The sequence below is a fragment of the Prionailurus viverrinus genome, chromosome D1 (assembly GCF_022837055.1).
Source record: "Prionailurus viverrinus isolate Anna chromosome D1, UM_Priviv_1.0, whole genome shotgun sequence".
Lineage (NCBI taxonomy): Eukaryota > Metazoa > Chordata > Mammalia > Carnivora > Felidae > Prionailurus > Prionailurus viverrinus.
In genome coordinates, this window is record NC_062570.1 from 5,721,978 (window position 1) to 5,741,258 (window position 19,281).

General features: G+C 37.8%; 1 protein-coding gene and 1 pseudogene across 3 annotated transcripts in view; one reads left to right on the forward strand and one right to left on the reverse strand.

Moving 5' to 3' along the window:
- Nucleotides 1-19,281, reverse strand: part of GUCY1A2 (guanylate cyclase 1 soluble subunit alpha 2) — a 331,514-nt gene that overhangs the window by 142,552 nt on the left and 169,681 nt on the right. The gene's annotated exons all lie outside the window — the stretch shown is intronic.
- On the forward strand, nt 1,106-17,945 carry LOC125176318 (uncharacterized; annotated as a pseudogene).

The window sequence follows — 19,281 nt, forward strand, 5'->3', positions numbered from 1 at the left end:
AAAATATTTGTTCTCCCATAACTCGTCATTTCATTTCTGTGAGTCAGGGGTCAGATGGAAGATTAACAGTGGCTATTTATTTTTAGTAATAAAAACAGCATTTTGCACTTTGACTCGATTGCATTAAACATTTAAAAGAAATAACTAGGGTTTGTGCTTAGACTCAGGTTGGCAAAACCTGATGCCACATACTGAGAATCCCAGCCATTGGAAATCCAAGCAGAATTAAGGGCACTGGCTCGCATAAGGAATTTTCTAATGAGATCAGAGGGCATTTGCTCAGTCTAGGGGATATACCATGGATAAACAAATATGGACAGCTGCAGAATCTAGCTTTTATATAGAAGATTCAAACTTTTATACAGAGGATTCTTACCCAGGAGATCTTTCTGTAATGATGAAAACAGCATGACCAAAGAACTAAATTTTAAATTTTACTTGATTTTCATTAATTTCAACTAAAATGCACAGAACCACATATGGCTCCTCACTAAGATATCAGGCAGCATGGTGCTCGTGTAAAATTTATGGCTCCAATATTCAATCCATCATTTCATCTATATATCATTTTTCACTTGTTTGTAGGTAAGAAATGAATTAGTATTGGGGTCACGGAGATGTTTTTGCTTTTAACAATATCACATAAAAGGTTTGAGAAAGCATTATGATCTGCCTTTCAGGAGCTTATATTCTATTATATTCTAATTCTAACAGAGGAAATATATATATGTATACATTTATGAGTGTATATATATGTGTGTGTGTGTGTGTATGTATATATATATATATATATATATATATATATATATATATATATATATCCTAAAAAGGAAAGAAAGGGGAAAGAATGGACAGGTTAAGAAGGGCTGAGGGACCCTGCTGCTGCAGAACAAACATACTGCTGAGGCAATGGTGATCTCTTAAGAGGTAGGAGAGGTTTCCAAGGACACTCTCTTATACACACACCAGAAAATGCAACAACCAAATCAAAACAAAGAAAACAAATAGGCAAACAACAAGTGAAATGCTGAGCTGGATCCCTGACAGGAACAGAGAGAAGCTAGGCTGCCCTGACCAATGTTCTTTCCATACACAATGCGGAGGGATGGATCAAAGGAGTGATAGCTTTGAAACTACAAATGATGTGAGTTTAGAGCCTAGCTGCACCACTTAACTGGCTGATTAACCACAGACAGATCACACAGCCCCTCAGGGCGATAGCAACCTCATCTGTAAGACTGGAATAGTAACGATTCTAATGCAATAGCATTAGGATTAAATTTAAATGAGGTAATATATATAAAAAGCCGAGACTAGTACCCACGTACGCATGCACTCAGTAATTATTATTATATTATTGTTACTCTTGTTATTAAGCATCATGACAATGATAATGATGATTTGGCTGGTGCTACAGACACACTACAAATAAGAAATGATAATGCAATTTTGTTGAAGAAATTGTGATGATAATACATTTTATGAAGCTGTCTATATTGAATAGGCATGCGATAGAAGTAAATAACACAATCCTTTGGGGCGCCTGGGTGGCTCAGTCAGTTGAGCATCCAACTCTTGTTTTTGGCTCAGGTCATATCATGGTTCATGAATTTGTGCTCTCAAAGCAAAACCTACTTGGGATTCTCCCCCCTTCCCCCTTCGTGCTTGTGCTTGCTCTCTCTCTCTCTCTCTCTCTCTCTCTCTCTCTCCCAAAAATAAATACATCAACTTTAAAAATGCATGTCTTGGGGCGCCTGGGTGGCACAGTCGGTTAAGCGTCCGACTTCAGCCAGGTCACGATCTCGCGGTCCGTGAGTTCGAGCCTCGCGTCGGGCTCTGGGCTGATGGCTCAGAGCCTGGAGCCTGTTTCCGATTCTGTGTCTCCCTCTCTCTCTCTGCCCCTCCCCTGTTCATGCTCTGTCTCTCTCTGTCCCAAAAATAAATAAACGTTGAAAAAAAAATGCATGTCTTTATTCACTGAAGCATTTTTAGTAATAGTAAAAAAAAGGCAGTAAACAAATACCTGTAATAGATTTCTACTTAAATGAGTTATGTCGTATCAATTAAAAAGAAAGTTTCACAAATCATACAAAATGCTACCATAATTAAAATATCACAATGAAGGTTGACTTTGCATTGGCAAAATTTCTCAGACATACATAATTGGTATTTGTCTTTGTAAACATCCCCAGGAACATGAACAATGTGTAAGAATTCCTTGTCGAGATCATGGCACTTACCGGAAGAAGCGTGCCTTAGAGACTGTTTCTGACAGTGAAAACCACAGGAGTTGTTGGCATATGGCAAGGGAAGTGTTCCAAGGTGAGTGATGGCAAGTTCAAAATCCCAGAGAAAAAAGAGAGTATAGAACATTGAGGGCACTCAGGAAGGTCCAGAATGATCACAGCAGAGAGCAAAAGGGAATTGACCAGAGGGTCTAGCCATTTCAAGGATACACAACAGAGTCATGACCACCAGAAGGTGTGCCTAGGCCTTGTGATTCTCCAGTCCTCTCTCTACTCTCTCTTCTGGAACCACAGAGGACACATGTCCAAGATGGTGGAATAAGAAGGAGCCTGGGTGCGAAAGTCTCTCTTGCATTATAGAAAGAGCCTAAATGTCCATCAACTGATGAATGGATAAAGAAATTGTGGTTTATATACACAATGGAGTACTACGTGGCAATGAGAAAGAATGAAATATGGCCCTTTGTAGCAATGTGGATGGAACTGGAGAGTGTTATGCTAAGTGAAATAAGCCATACAGAGAAAGACAGATACCATATGTTTTCACTCTTATGTGGATCCTGAGTAACTTAACAGAAGACCATGGGGGAAGGGAAGGAAAAAAAAAGTTAGAGAGGGAGGAGCCAAACCATAAGAGACTCTGAAAAACTGAGAATAAACTGAGGGTTGATGGGGGGTAAGGGGGAGGGGAAAGTGGGTGATGGCATTGAGGCACCTGTTGGGATGAGCACTGGGTGTTGTATGGAAACCAACTTGACAATAAATTTCATATTAAAAAAAAAAAAAAAAAGAAAGTCTCTCTTGCAACCCAATGGCTTAGACATCTAACCAGGACCCCCGACCCCAGATCAATCTTCACTGTGCAAGAAATCAATCTTCACTGTGTCAAGGGAATAAGATTTGAAGACTGTCACCGCAGCTAGCGTTATTTACCTTGGCTAATACACCAGGTCTTGGTAAAAGGTCACTTTCCCCCATCTCCATGCCACACTTGACAAGTGGTCTAGAATCACACCACTTCCACGCTAATACCTTGGAAAAAAAGACTCAATCATGGGTCTTTCCCATCTAACCTGAATATATTCACTATCATTCTAGTTAATATCACTCTAAGGTTCTATGCCATCAGTGAATTACAAGAAGAGTCTTGAGACTCTTCATACTAATACCTAGTTCAGTCTATAATTATGAATCTAAAGCTTTGTGTAAAAGACTAATGTATGGTTAGTATTATGCTTATCCAACATGAATCATAACTTGCTATCAATCGTCTCTTTGCAACCAGATTACATGTATTTCCTTCATTCCAGTGAGATGGTATCAAAGCTTTTCAAGTATACCATAAATAATTTAAAAGATTTCTTAGATCTAAATGTTTACAAAGAACGTATAAATGAATAGTGTTTGGGAGATACTGAGGAGATGTTTCCTCTAAAAATAAAAATCTCCAAGGGAAACAGTGGATTGGAGACTTTATTTCTTTTTGTTCTTTTTAAATTTAAATTTATCTTCTGATTTAATTTGACAGCTATCCAGTTAGTGTAAGAACAAGTGTAAGAATTGAGACTGAAAACAGCTAAATGATGGGCCCAAGGTCAATGGTTAAGGAACACACAGGGGGGACTAGAATATGGGCGTCCTTATCTTAAGCTTACCCTTTCCCTCCATCTTCCACTATCACCAAAAAGAGGACTTTCCAAAATTGCATGTTCACATGTATTGTAGGAAACCCTAAGGAAAATCTACTACACAAGGTCCAAGAATCTCTGTGCCCTGTAATGTTGGTTTAAATGTTTTCCTTCTCTTGGGAAGTAGATGCATGACCAAAATGTGAGTCCACATCTTTTAAATGGAAATAATGGGGGCACCTGGGTAGCTCAATTGGTTAAGCAGCCAACTTTAGCTCTGGCATGATCTCATGGCTGGTGAGTTTGAGCCCTGTGTTGGAATCTGTACTAACAGCTCAGAGCCTGGAGCGTGCTTCTGATTCTGTGTCTCCCTCTGTCTCTGCCCCTCCCCTGCTCATGCTCTGTCTCTCCCAAAAATAAATAAATATTAAATAAATGAATTAATTAATTAATTAATTAAATAGCAATAATGGATGAACCTCTATAGCAGGATTGCTATTGAGATATATACTGGCTAATATTTACAAAATACATAGAATAGTCCCTGGTATATAACAGACACTATATATTCATTAAATAAAACCACCACTTGTTTCATAATAAGCCATCAGCAGTTTTAGAGCCTTTTTCCTTCTCATCTCCTATTATCCTACACAATGGTAACCTTTATTACAATGAATTATTGATTGCATTGGTTTGTTAGGGCTACTGCAACAAAGTAGCACAAATATGAATGGCTTAAACAATAGAAATTGAGTGTCTCAGAGTTCTGGAAGATAAAAGTCCAAGATCAAGCCTCTCTACACTAAATGCCTCTCTCCTAGCTTCTGATCATGCTTTGGCTTATAATAGTATGACCCTAATCTTCTCACAGTGCTCTCCTTCCCTCTGTGTATGTCCATCTCTATATCCAAACTTTCCCCTTTTTATAAGGACATCAGTCATACTGGATTAGGGCCACCCTAATGATCCCATTTTAACTTAATTACTGTTTAAAGACTCTATCACCAAATATGGTCACATTCTAAGGTACTAGGGGCTAGGTCTCTAACACATCTCTTTTGGAGGACATAATTCAACCCATAAGGCCAACTCCCTAAACAATCTGTTTACCTGACCATGTGAGCGTTCCAGCTGTGACATTTTAGACCAGATTCTAAGGCTCATTAGTAAAGTGCTTAGAACCAGTAAATCCATCTACCCATCTGTTACTTTAACACCACCATAGTCTATTCCTCTTGTAATGTTTATTGTTCTCCCTAGCACTTACCATCCTACCATAATATTTTACTACGCTTCCTTGTTTATGTCTGTCTTTATAATATAATGCAAGATCTATAAGCATATAGATTTCTAATTGTTCCTTGCTAGGTTTTGTACCATATGGAACAGTACATGCGATATAGTGACCACTGTACAAATATTTTTTTAATTAAATTGATATGAAAGTAATCATGCATAAATGGATAAAGATTTTATTAACTAATGCAAGAATGGACAAATGACACCTTGGGTCTTACTTCACAGGTCTTTGATTGCTTAATGGATCAATTCCCTCTTTTCCCTTCCTTGGAACATTGTAAAGCATATTATACTAAAGAAAATAGATATTTTATTTATTTATTTATTTATTTATTTATTTATTTATTTATTTATTTATTTTAAAGAGAGAGAAAGCACACAAGCAAGGGAGAGAGGCAGAGAGAGAGAGAGACAGAGAGACAGAGAGACAGAGAGAGAATCTTAAGCAGGCTCCATGCTCAGCAAAGAACTCAACACAGGGCTTGATCCCGTAACCCCAAGATCAGGACCTGAGCCAAAATCAAGAGTTGGAGGCAGAAGCGACTAAGCCACCCAGGTGCCCCAGACAAAAGACATTTTAAGAAGAGGTATATACCAGTAGTCTCCTAGTGGCTCAGTTACTTCTTTTATTCAACAGGAACATTTCAAATATTTTATTAATACAATATTTTGGGTTATCTCCAAAAAGCACACACAAGCAAGAATTGGTATAGATAACGACACTGGACAAATCAGATGCCAAATTAGTGTTTGTTTGTTCTAAAATATCCTTGCTTGTCTTACTTATACTGATCAAACTATTTTGGTAATTCCCATATGGCTACTGTGCTACAATAATCTATCATTAGTCAGCTTCCAGCAGCAGGCCAATCTGGAGACTCTCAAAGAGAATCTTGAGAAGAAAAAAAAAGTAGATCCTGTACATGACATAATTTTTATAGCATTGCTGAGCTTTACATAGGTGAAGAAAAGCTCCAAAGGGCCTACGCAAAAACAAAACCCATCATCTTGAACTAAAATCTTAACCGTGAGCCACATGTGCAAACTTAAAGATACAGTAGCTTGAAGGTAAATGCCAACATTAGCACCAAGTTCTGGAGACTTAGCTTTCCATTGGCAGCAGGGATGCAGAGCTAAACCTGATATGTTTGGATTGTACCAGAGACCCTCAAAGAGGTTCAAGTGGTCCCAGGTCTGCAATGCCCCCACAGACCCCGTGGAAACACACGAACCTTCTCTCATGTGGAACACCCACTGAATTTAGGTTCCAAGATTTTCCTGACGATAAAATAATGTCAAACAGAAGACAACGGGCAACAATCCCAAAACATACAGGGAAACTAACCACTAGAAATGAGACTTGGAAGAAACAAAAAATAGATTTAGACCACCAAGGACATCAGATACTGAGGTCTCAGACTGAGAGCTACAAAACAGGTATGGAATGCTTATGAAAATAAAGGATAGCATCACAAGCACACAAACAGTGAGAAGTGACCAAAACTGACTTAGGAATGTTCAAAAGGGGGGGGGGGTGGATAGAAATTTATAAATTAAAAATATAAGGGTTGAAATTTAAACAAAATGAAAGGGTAGATGGGTTAAAAAGTATTAAGATGCCACCACCAACAACAAAAAAAATTGATGAACTACAATCAGAGTACAGATCTGAAAATACTGTGAAATGTCACACAAAGAGATAAAAATGTGGGAAATATGGAAAACAAATCAAGTGATATGTAAGAAAAAATAATGAAATAATGTAGCCTAACTCTAACCAGAGTACCTGAGGCAAAGAACAGGGAAAATGAAGGAAAGGTTAATATTTGAAGCTCTGGAGCTTGTGAATCTTCCCGAATGAATGGAAAATATCAATCCACACCACCAAGCACAGTATCCACTGAGAAATATAAATACAAGGAAATCCAATACTAGACACTTGTAATGAGCCTGCCCGAGATTTAGCCATGACAAAGATCCTAAGAGTAGACAGAGAGAAAAGATCACCTGCAAATGAAAGACTGACAGCAGACAGCCATAACAGGAGTCAGAGTCAATAAAGTAATATTTTAAATGGGCTGAGAAATAATACTGTCATCCTGCAATGGTGCACTCAGAAGAAGCTACATTTTAAAAATGCCAAAGAGGGGCGCCTGGGTGGCTCAGTCGGTTAAGCATCCGACTTCAGCTCAGGTCACGATCTCATGGTCTGTGAGTTCGAGCCCCGCGTCGGGCTCTGGGCTGATGGCTCAGAGCCTGAAGCATGCTTCCGATTCTGTGTCTCCCTCTCTCTCTGCCCCTCCCCCGTTCATGCTCTGTCTCTCTCTGTCTCAAAAATAAATAAACGTTAAAAAAAATTTGTTTAATTAAAAAAATAAATAAATAAATAAATAAATAATAAATAAATAAAAATGCTAAAGATAGGGTCACTTGTACCCCAATGTTTACAGCAGCACTCTCAACAATAGCCAAATTATGGAAAGAGCCGAAATGTCCATCAACTGATGAATGGATAAAGAAATTGTGGTTTATATACACAATGGAGTACTACGTGGCAATGAGAAAGAATGAAATATGGCCCTTTGTAGCAATGTGGATGGAACTGGAGAGTGTGATGCTAAGTGAAATAAGCCATACAGAGAAAGACAGATACCATATGTTTTCACTCTTATGTGAATCCTGAGAAACTTAACAGAAACCCATGGGGGAGGTTAGAAAAAAGAGGTTAGAGTGGGAGAGAGCCAAAGCATTAGAGACTCTTAAAAACTGAGAACAAACTGAGGGTTGATGGGGGGTGGGAGGGAGAGGGTGGGTGGGTGATGGGTATTGAGGAGGGAACCTTTTTGGATGAGCACTGGGTGTTGTATGGAAACCAATTTGACAATAAATTTCATATATTGAAAAAAAAAGTTAAAATTTTAAAAATAAAAAAAGAAGAAATTGTGGTTTATATACACAATGGAGTACTACGTGGCGATGAGAAAGAATGAAATATGGCCCTTTGTAGCAACGTGGATGGAACTGAAGAGTGTGATGCCAAGTGAAGTAAGCCATACAGAGAAAGACAGATACCATATGTTTTCACTCTTATGTGGATCCTGAGAAAATTAACAGGAACCCATAGGGGAGGGGAAGGAAAAAAAAAAAAGAGGTTAGCGTGGGAGAGACAGCCAAAGCATAAGAGACTCTTAAAAAATGAGAACAAACTGAGGGCTGATGGGGGGTGGGAGGGAGGGGAGGGTGGGTGATGGGTATTGAAGAGGGCACCTTTTGGGATGAGCACTGGGTGTTGTATGGAAAACAATTTGACAATAAATTTCATATATTAAAAAAAAACAAAAAAACAAAAAAAAAGAAAGGAAAAAAATAAATAAAAATGCTAAAGAGATAAACATTGTTTATCTCATTGTTATCTCACAGTCTACTGTTTAGGAACAGTAAACTAAAACACATACAAAAATGTAATTATTGAAAAAAGAAAAAAAAATGGAAAACAAACCCAGAAGAATGGTCTACAATGGAAAAACACATGGTGAACAAAAAGGAGGTAAATCTAAAACAATAGTCTGCCTATGGAATAGAACTTGAAATATTTATAGAAATTGTAGTATGCTACTTTTTTACGATCATCCCAGATGATTTTTTCTTACTGCACAAGCTTAAGAAATAATGATGTAATTGAAAAAATTTTATACAGCATACAGAGGTAAGAAAGGAAGTTACTATGAAAGAGAAAAACAGAGTGAAAAGTCAGTGCATGTAAAATTAGCCACTGCCATACTGTAGTTCTTTCTTTGTTGTAAAATAAATAATACATAAATAATCCCCAGAGCATTATCAGATTCTAAGAAATGTATCTCTGTTATTTATGATGAATAGAAAGTTTTTGGTCATTTGCCTGTTGCAAACCACGTGATCTAGGCACCATTCCAAGACTTCTCAAGATCCAATCTGACTCCACACTTTGCTTCCTTATGTTGTGCTCCTGCCAAAACCGAGCCACTCTGCCCTAAGCACATATTCTACGCTAATACTTTATTTACAGATAAAAATGTGCTTTTCTCCAATCCTCCCATGGCTCAGTCCTATCCTTTCTGAGAGATGCTTTCCAAATGTCATTTCCATTAGGAAATTATTCCTGACCTCCAAGACTGCCTTCTCAGATAGAAATAACCTTCCCTACCTCAGAAGCATCATGGGTTTGCTCAAGCCTCTCTTTCAGGACTTAACACATTCGCTCTTACAATTTCTGTTCACATCTCCCTACTTGACTCAAAGCTCATTGAAATTAAGATCTGTTTAAGAGTAAACTTTGAAAACAGAGCCTAGCATGGGGCTTTACCTAGAGTAGGGCTTCAATATTTGTTGAATTAATGAAATGAAATGAAAATGGAAAACATCTCTGAAACAAATAAGCTTTCAGGAGCAATATGAAAGAGATAAATCACTTGTAAACTACATAGATTGTGTATGTACATTTATAATTATATTTTCACATTTATATTTAACTAATAACCAACGGACCAACAATATTCCATCTTGATAAGCAAAGAGAGACCATGAACAAATGGTCTAATCTATTATAAACTATGTATTACAGAAATCCAACATTTGGCAAGATCAGAACTTCTTATACAAAAATTTTGCTGTCCTCTTCGTGATGTGAAAAACATCTTTGTTAAAATAATTTAAAATGAGCCATTGAATCCATAAGGCTTGAAAAATAGGATGCTGTAAGCTGGTTAAGAAATCATTCCTTCTGTGGAGAAACTGAAACCATCATACATTGCTAGTGGGAATGTGAAATGGTATAGCCACCATGGAAAACAGCTGGGCAGTTTTTCAAATGGTTAAGTAGAGTTACTTATGACCCAGCAGTTCTACTCCTAGGCATACACCCAAGAGAACTGAACGCATATGTCTACATAAAAACCTGTACACAAATGTTCCCAGCAGCATAGTCAACAAGTGGAAACAACACAAATGTCCACCACCTGGAGAATGGATACACAAAATAAGGTCTAGACATACAATGGAATATTACTCAGCTATAAAAAGGAATAAAGCACTAGTACTCACCACAACATGGATGAACCTCAAAAACATGAAGATGACTAATGAGACAGGGCACAAAAGGCCACATACTGTATAAATCCTTTATATGAACTACCCAGATTAGAAAAATCTGTAGTGCTGAAAAACAGATTCATGGTTTCCAGGGCTGGGGTGGGACTGGGAATTGATTGTGGTAAACATGAGGGACCTTTGGGGGGTAATGGGAATGTTCTAAAACTAGATTTTGCTAGTTTGTCATAGCTTTGCATATAATGTTAAAATCACTGAATAGTGAAGAAAGAGAAGGAGAAACAGAAGAACCAGAAGCAGAGGCAGGAGGAAAAGCAGAAGCAGAAGCAGAAGCAGAAGCAGAAGAAGAAGAGAAGAGGAGAAAGAGGAGAAGAAGATGAGACCAATGAAGAAATCATTCCTTCATTCATGTCCATCTATGTACAGTTTCATGTGTCTTAGAATAATATATTACCTCTCACCTGCATCAAGAATGACAATACTGGCAGTGGAAGAAATAAAGTGTGGTTGATTGCACTATTCATTTTCCTGTGTTAGAATCCTACAGGACTACTCCAGTGATAAAAGGAAACACTTGGAAAAATAAGGCAGAGGAATAGATGACTGGCAGGATCTCAAACACTTCTGACAGTTCTCGTATGGTAGATATTGATAATAAATGTGCACATGAAATAATCGTGTCTGCATAGATGGTTCTAGCACAAGAAAGATTCTGTATGTCATTTTCACTTGGCTACCATTCAGAGAAATACACACTGGTCATAAACTACCTTCTCCAGAAGGCAAAATGACTGCATAGAAGCATCAACAGCCTAAGGTGGCGCATGAAGGAACTCAAAGATAAGTGCTATTACTGATAAAGAGAATTAAGAATTTTCAACAATGGGGGTGCCTGGGTGGCTCAGTCGGTTGGGCATCTGGCTTTGGCTCAGGTCACGTTCTAACGGTTCCTTGTTCGAGCCCCACGTCGGGCTCTGTGCTGACAGCTCAGAGCCTGGAGCCTGCTTCCAACTCTGTGTCTCCCTCTCTCAGTCCCTCCTCCACTCACTCACACTCACTCTCTCTCTCTCTCTCTCTCTCTCTCTCTCTCTCTCAAAAATAAATAAATAAATAAAAGAATTTCCAACAATGGCAAAAAACACACATACATACGCGCACACACACACACACAGTCATGAAATTTACTTGCTAATTGTCAACCATTCTATGATACTTTTTTAATGCTACTTTTAGCAATAACCAATTAAATATGCTTCTATCTTCATAATATTGTTATAAGGAACACTGTCATAAATTTCCTTTGAAAATGAGTTATTAGGTCGGTGTATAGTAGCATATGACAAAGTTCAGAACAATTCAGCTATTTTCCTACATTAAAGGAAAAAAATAAAAACTTAGAGAAAGTTTTGAGAAACATGCCTTTTTGTCCTTATTTTTCAGAGAAATTTCAGTAGACAATAAGTTCAAGTTTTAGCTGAAGTGGCAACACTAAGTCCAATATTTTATATTCATAATTTTCCCCATTTGATCAAGCGATTCACTAATCATGATATCTCAATAACTTCACATGGCTTTATGGTACCACGCTTCCTTAGTTTTATGCACCACATGCAAGAGATTCTTGTCAGTTTGTTAAACATGGCATGGTCTCTTCTCTCTCTAAGCCTTCTGAACACATGATCTGCTCTGGCTGGAGGGCCCCACATGGCCTTCCCTCCAGCACCCACACATATACATACCCTCACCTCCACCGCTCCCTTCAACTGCTCTTCATGGTAACTACCCTCCATTACCTGGCTGACTTCCTATCTCCATTTCAGATCTCAAATGCCTCAAGACGGCTTATTTTGGATCTCCAATTTAAATTAGGTGTATCTGTTATAAAGTCCCAAAGAACCCTATGTTTCTGTTTTTATCACCCTTGAACTATAACTATTATTTATCTTCCCAACAAGACTATAAATTCTGTGTGGATCTGGACCATATTATGTTCAACTCATTATTTTTGTAAACTTTAGTCACAAAGATATTGTTTGGTATTCAGCAGGTGCTTGATAAATACTGGCTGAATAAATCATTCCATTCCATATGTATATTCTAGATGTATTTTATCATTTTTCTTTTAACCTATATCATAGCCTGAAGATGGGGTCCAACTTTTGTACCTGAGTGTTTTTAATAGCACCTACCAAAGAGAATGTATTAAGTAAATACAATTTAACATCATTCCATTTTTTATAACTTTTCACAGCAAAAGAAAGTATAAAAATACTTCTTTAAAGCATACCTTCTGCTATTTTTCTTAAAAAAAGTCTCCTTGATAATTTAACATATCTTCATGTTATACACATGATAGGTGGATATATACACATGAATGTGTAATATACATTCATTCATGTATATCTATGTATAAATATATATGCAAACAAAAGAAACCTTTCCATTAAAATTCTACTTTATTATCTGTTGTCCCATTGCCAAATCCAACCATCTTAGTCACTGCTTTAGCAATTCTAAATGTGCTCTTCAGAATCACTCTCTAACCTTCTGTATCCCCCTCTGTGCCCCAAGAAGACAGTTATATGGACTTTATCCATTGGCTTTCCAGCTGCACTCTGGTTTCTAGTTGGGTTTGGCCACCAGCAGGTGAGTAAGAAAGGAGAAAAAGTGCGGTTTATTTATTTTTCTGGTTTGCTCCACCCTAATGTGTGGTTTGGCAGTGGTTGTATCATTTCACCTAAGGCAAGAGCTCCTATAATGGGCCCTTCCTAAAGTTTAAGCTCTCCCAAGGTACTTTTCCTTTCCTTTCTCCATCAAGATTAGAAGGGTCAATGGTTCCCACCATTGCAAGTCTCTGGGTCCTTCACCATTGGTTCTCTTAACCCTGCCCACAACTCTTAAAAAGGCTTGTCAATTATCTTGGTTGAGAGTGTCATTAAGTTTCTGCTGGGCCCTTGACTTTATGTATGATTCACATACATAAAGACCATTACATAGACCCTCCTTGAAATGATGTTGTGGAACAGATGGAACACTGGACTCTCTGTGAAATAAAATACTCCTTTGCATTCTTGATTCCAAGACTCTAAAAACGGCATTGCTTCCACTACATCTTGTTCTTTCTGCCCACTGGGCTCCCAGCTGAGAAGTGGTCAGTGTGGTATATCAGAGGGCAAAAAAAATCATGCTTAATCCCTGTGGTGACATTAACTAGTCCAGTAGTTAGTTTTCAAGTGGAGTTTCAGGGATCTCTAGAGCTGGACGTCTCAAACTTTACTGTGAAACATATTGCTGGGGTACCTATTAGAATGTAGCCTCAGATTCAGTAAGTCCAGCTGGGGCTTGAGATTCCCCTTTACTAGCTAGCTTCTGAGGTTCTGCAACACCAACCAGGTGCTGATGCTGCCAGACCACACCCTTGAGTGTCAATGTCTGTGATCATGCCTCCAGAAATATGGGGGAGGCTGGGAGAAAGGACTTCTCTCCTACATCTTTACTTTCAATTGTTTGACATTTTATGATTCCAAGTAAGATTTCATTCCAAGGGGAAAATGACTCTATGTCTTTAAATGTTTATGAACTATTAAAATACTAGCTTAATGCTCACTTTGCAAGTGAAGTCAAGAGGTAAGATGATTTACCCAAAGCCAGAGCTGGTTGGTGACAGAGACACAATGAGAATTTAGCCATTTATTCTTTCCACTTTACCAACTCTGATTTATTTTCTTCTCTTTTTCTTATTTCTATTTTTGAATGTCACATTACTTTGGAAATTGTGAGAAAAATCTATTTCTACATGAGTTGTTGAGTCCCTGCATGACAGGACCCATATGGGGGCACTGAGAACTTTCCAGGGAATGGGGTGTAACACTGAGTCACCATCTTGTAACTCTGTTGGAGGTCCACTCAAAGTAACTCTCTTCCTATGGATATAATTATTCCAGGTAATGTTTTCAAATGCAAAGAGAAAATAGTGCTCATGTTTTAAATTTGGGCGATATTACTTTTCCTCTGTATTCTGGACTATGTGGACATAAATATTTTTAGCTTTAGGATCCCATACTGTCTGCTATTCTGCTTATCTGATTCTCTAAAACTTGTTCTTTTATTAAAATATAATAGAGGAAGATAAAATATTTCCAAAGGGTTTCTTTCCAGCATTTCACACAATATATGTATTTTCACATTAGGAATCTATACAAAACCGAAGAAACATTTATCACTAGACAAATTCAATAGTTTGTATTATCAATATTTACTCATTTTCATCTTCCATTTGGCCATTCTCAGCTGATACCAAAATTGAAACCTAACTCTGAGCTGAAGCCTTGCCGCCGTTGGTTTTATGCTTTTCATCTGCTATCTGTGACTCACCACTCTTGATTAATATCCATTCAAGATATTTACATTCTGTTTCTTGTGCCTCATAACCAGTATTTACAAGCTTGAGATTCACTTTTCAAACCTGTGGCTAAAGCACAAACATGAAACCCAAGTTTGCCCTTTTTTGTTCTTTTACAGTATCACTTCCATGTCAGAAATTATTTTCAATAAGCCATGTTTTGCTTAATATCTTGCCACCCAGCAAAGGGTGTAACGTCCTTCCATGAATGGGCTTACCAGGACTGACATGACAGGGCTTGCTATGCAACAAATGATAAGCTGCAGAACATCATCAAGAACAGAGCCTTATTCTTCTCTGAATAACAAGGTCACAGCAATACTTAAGCCTCAATCTTTCAAATGAGTGAATTTTATTACATCATCTTTCAAGCTACCTTCTCGTGAACGTGCCAAGAAAAAGGGTTTTACAGAAGAAAAAGAACAGCCAATCTTTGTCATCAGGTCAGCCTCTGTTCATGCTCTTATCTTAACATGGAGTGACCTCCCTCAATCTCTACATGTCTGAATCCCACCCATCTTTCAAGCTGGAGTTACTTCTTCTTCCCCTAAAGGTTCTCAACCCTGGCTGCACATTAACATCACCTGGAAATACATTAAAGTATCACTGTCCAGGTTCACCCCAGAGCAAGTAAATGAGAAAGGAGCTTGCTCATGTTTTATGGAAGCAGTGTTCTCTTCTTATTCAAAAGAGACAAAACAAAACAAAAAACAACATAAACAAAAAAAAGTGAGGCCAGTATTTTCTCAAATACTCTTCATTTTCCCGCAACAAATCAATTTCTGAGTCCTTAGGGCATTGGCACATCTTATTTTTTGGAATGGCTTTAATATTTGGAACTGGGTATTTCTTTACTTTTTACTTGAAGGGAGATAAACATGTTAATATAGGTACACTTTATCTGTGTTCCTGGTGTCTGTCAGACATCTATCAACACTCATGTCTTTTCTATTAAAGAGATTTCATTCTAATCCACTAGACAGAAAAAGCAGCTCAGCATATTTGGGGCAGACAGAGATAGTTCTTAATGAGGTCACAGGTACGCTTAAAAGACTAGGAGGCAGAATTAGAAAATAGCTATTGTACCACCGCCAATGTAGTTATAGATTCAGGCAAGTATCATTAATAAATATTAAATCCACTGAGTGAAAGTTTGTTGTAGAACAGGGTATGTTCACATGGTACAGAGTATCACTCCACAAATAACTTGTTAATTACCAAGTAAAAGTTACCATTTCAATGGAGAGCTCCAGCAGCCAAAACCTTAACCAAGTGATCTCAGTTAATATTACAAAGAATAGGATAAACAGATTAAGTACTTCTTGGTGTGATAGAAGGTAAACAATATTGCCTATCCAATATTCTTGCCAAAAACCTTTAACCTAAAGGAGAGACAGAGAGAGAGACAGAAACAGAGAGACAAAGACAGAGAGACAGAGACAAAAGAGACTACAGAGAACACACTGATGGTTACCAGAGGGGAGGTGGGTGGGATGGGTGAAATAGGTGATAGGGATTAAGGATGCACATGCTGTGATGAGCACCTGTGATGTATGTATATCGTATACCTGGACATAATATTACGGTGTATGTTAACAATACTGTAATTAAAATAAAATAAATTTTTAAGAAAGACAAAAAAAGAGTCTTCTGTGGTTTTAATATACTTAGATAATCTGTGAAAGCGCTTTAATTGGCCTTAAAGAAATAAATCCGTGATAATTAACAAAACAAAACAAAACAAAATGTCTTTAACCTAACCCTATTCATGAGGAAACAGCCAGAAAAATTCGGATCAAACTACTTCTGAAAATATGTTAAAGTCTTCAAAACAATAGTGTGAATCTGTTTAGAATAAAGGTGACTAAAAAACGTGAAAACTAAACATAACATATAAGGCTCAAGTGAATCCTAAGGGGAATAAACTTAAAATTTTGGGGACAACTGGGGAAATTTGAATGTAATTTATATTTTAGGTAATATACTTCCAAAGTTAAATTTGGGGGAGGTGACAATGGTATTATGACCATGTAGATGAATCTTGTCCTTAGGAGGTACATACTGAAATCTTAGGGATTAGGTGGTGGAACTGAATTTCAACAACCAAAGAAATAAAACTCATTATTCACAGATGACATGATATTATACAAATCCCTAAAAATTCCATCCAAAAACTGGCAGAATAAACAAGTTCAGTCAAATTGCAGCATACAGAATCAATGCACAAAAATCTGTTTTATTTCTTTACACTTTATCAGAAGGATAAGTTAAGAAAACAGTCCCATTTACAACTGCAACCAAAAAGAATAAAATACCTAGGAATAAATTTAACCAAGAAAAGCAAAGGCCTAGATATGAAAAACTACCAGACATTAATAAAAAAAAATTGAAGAGGACACAAATGGAAAGATATTCTGTGCTTAAGGACTGGAAGAATTAATATTGTTAAAATGTCCATACACCCAAAGTAATCTACAAATTCAGGGCAATCTCTGTCAAAATTCCAATGGCATTTTTCACAGAAATAAAGCAAACAATCTTTAAAATTGTATGGAACCAAAAAAGACTGCAAACAGCCAAAGCCATCTTGAAAAAGAACAAAGCTAGAGGCATCATGCTCCCTGGTTTCAAACTCTATTACAAAGCTATAATAATTAAGAGTTGGTGGCCCGGTAAAGGGCTCTTAAGAACAAGCATCTTGGATGCAGGTAATCAGCTCCCTTTTCCCCTTTCCCCCTTCTTCTAGGTTCTTGGGACTATCGCGGAGCTTCTGGACCTGATGCAAGCACCCAGTCTTGGGACCATCCCACCATGCTCCCCTACTGCTCCAGATGCCTCCGCACCCAGGTAGGGGTGAGGGGCAGGGGCAGTGGCAAGGGCTGGACTCCATTCTGGAATCTTCCTGTTGAAATCTCCTGGGTAACTCGTGGTTCTTCTTCTTTTCCAGGACTAGTTTCTGGGGATTGTGTCTTGAAGGCTCTGCCAGGGAGCCAGAGCAGATGCTAGGACAGACGGAGGTTGCAGAAAACCCTCACTTTGAGCACAGTCTCACAGACAATATTGAGAGGATAGTAGACAATGAGAAGATTAATACAGAAAAGTCATCAAAACAGAAAGTGGATCGCCAGATTTTACCAACTCGTGCCTAACCTGGAGCAGATAGCTGTGCCCATTTCATCACAGGGACTTCCTGTGCTGGGAGAAGAAAGATCGCCAAATTCCACTGAATTTCTAGCAACGTAACTTTTCAGAAACAATGCACAGTTTGAAGATCAAAACTGACTTATTAGGAAGAACAGAAAAAATTGTTTTCTCCTGTAGATTTACATACTTATGAGTCAGCTTTAATTGCCATGATTCCCGTCCCTTCTTTTTGTAAGTATAAGAACCTTCAGGATGACAGAACCCATTTCCAAAATTGAGGAAGAAAACAGATCTCCCTCAGTTTCATTTAAGCACCCTACTTATTCAATGAGTACAGTCTGTACAATTTTTTCTGATTGTCTTTAACTTTGTTTTTAAAATGACCTTCAAAATAAAATGTTAAAATGTCTGTTAAAAAACTATAGTAATTAAAACAGTGGGTAGCGGCATAAAAACAGACACATAAATCAATCGAACAGAAAACACAGAGCCCAGAAACACACCCACACATACACGATCAATTAATTTATGACAAAGGAGCCAAGAATACACAATGGGAGAAAGGATAGTCTCTTTGAAAATGGTGCTGGGAAAACTGTACAGCCACATTCAAAGGAATAAAACTGGACTATCACCTTATGCAACACAGGAAAATTAACTCAAAATAGATTAAAGACTTGAACTTAAGACCTGAAACCATATAACTCCTAGAAGAAAACATAGGAGGTATGCTCCTTGACATCGGTCTTGGCAATGCTGTTTTGAATCTCACACCAAAAGCCAAATCAACAAAACCAAAATTAAACAAGTGGGGCTACATCAAACTAAAAACATTGTGCACAACAAAATAAACCATCAATAAAATGTTAAGGCAATCTAATGAATGCGAGAAAATATTTGCAAATCATGTATCTGACCAGGTGTTAATATCCCAAATACATGAAGAACTCATATAACCCAAAAGCAAAACAAAACAAAAAACAATCTGATTTAAAAATGGACAGAGGATCTGAATAGACATCTTCCCAAAGATATACAGATGGCCAAAGATATACAGATGGCCAACAAGTACATGAAAAGATGCTCAACATCACTAGTCATCAGGGAAATGCAAATCAAAACCACAATGAGCTATCACTTCACATCTATTAGAAAGGCTACTATCGGGGCCCTGGGTGGCACAGTCGGTTAAGCGTCCGACTTCAGCCAGGTCACGATCTCGTGGTCCGGGAGTTCGAGCCCCGCGTCAGGCTCTGGGCTGATGGCTCAGAGCCTGGAACCTGTTTCCGATTCTGTGTCTCCCTCTCTCTCTGCCCCTCCCCCGTTCATGCTCTGTCTCTCTCTGTTCCAAAAATAAATAAACGTTGAAAAAAAATTTTTTTTAATAAAAAAAAAAGAAAGGCTACTATCAAAAAGACAAGAAATAACAAGTCTTGGTGAGGTTGTGGAGAAAAAGGAACCCTTGTGCACTGTT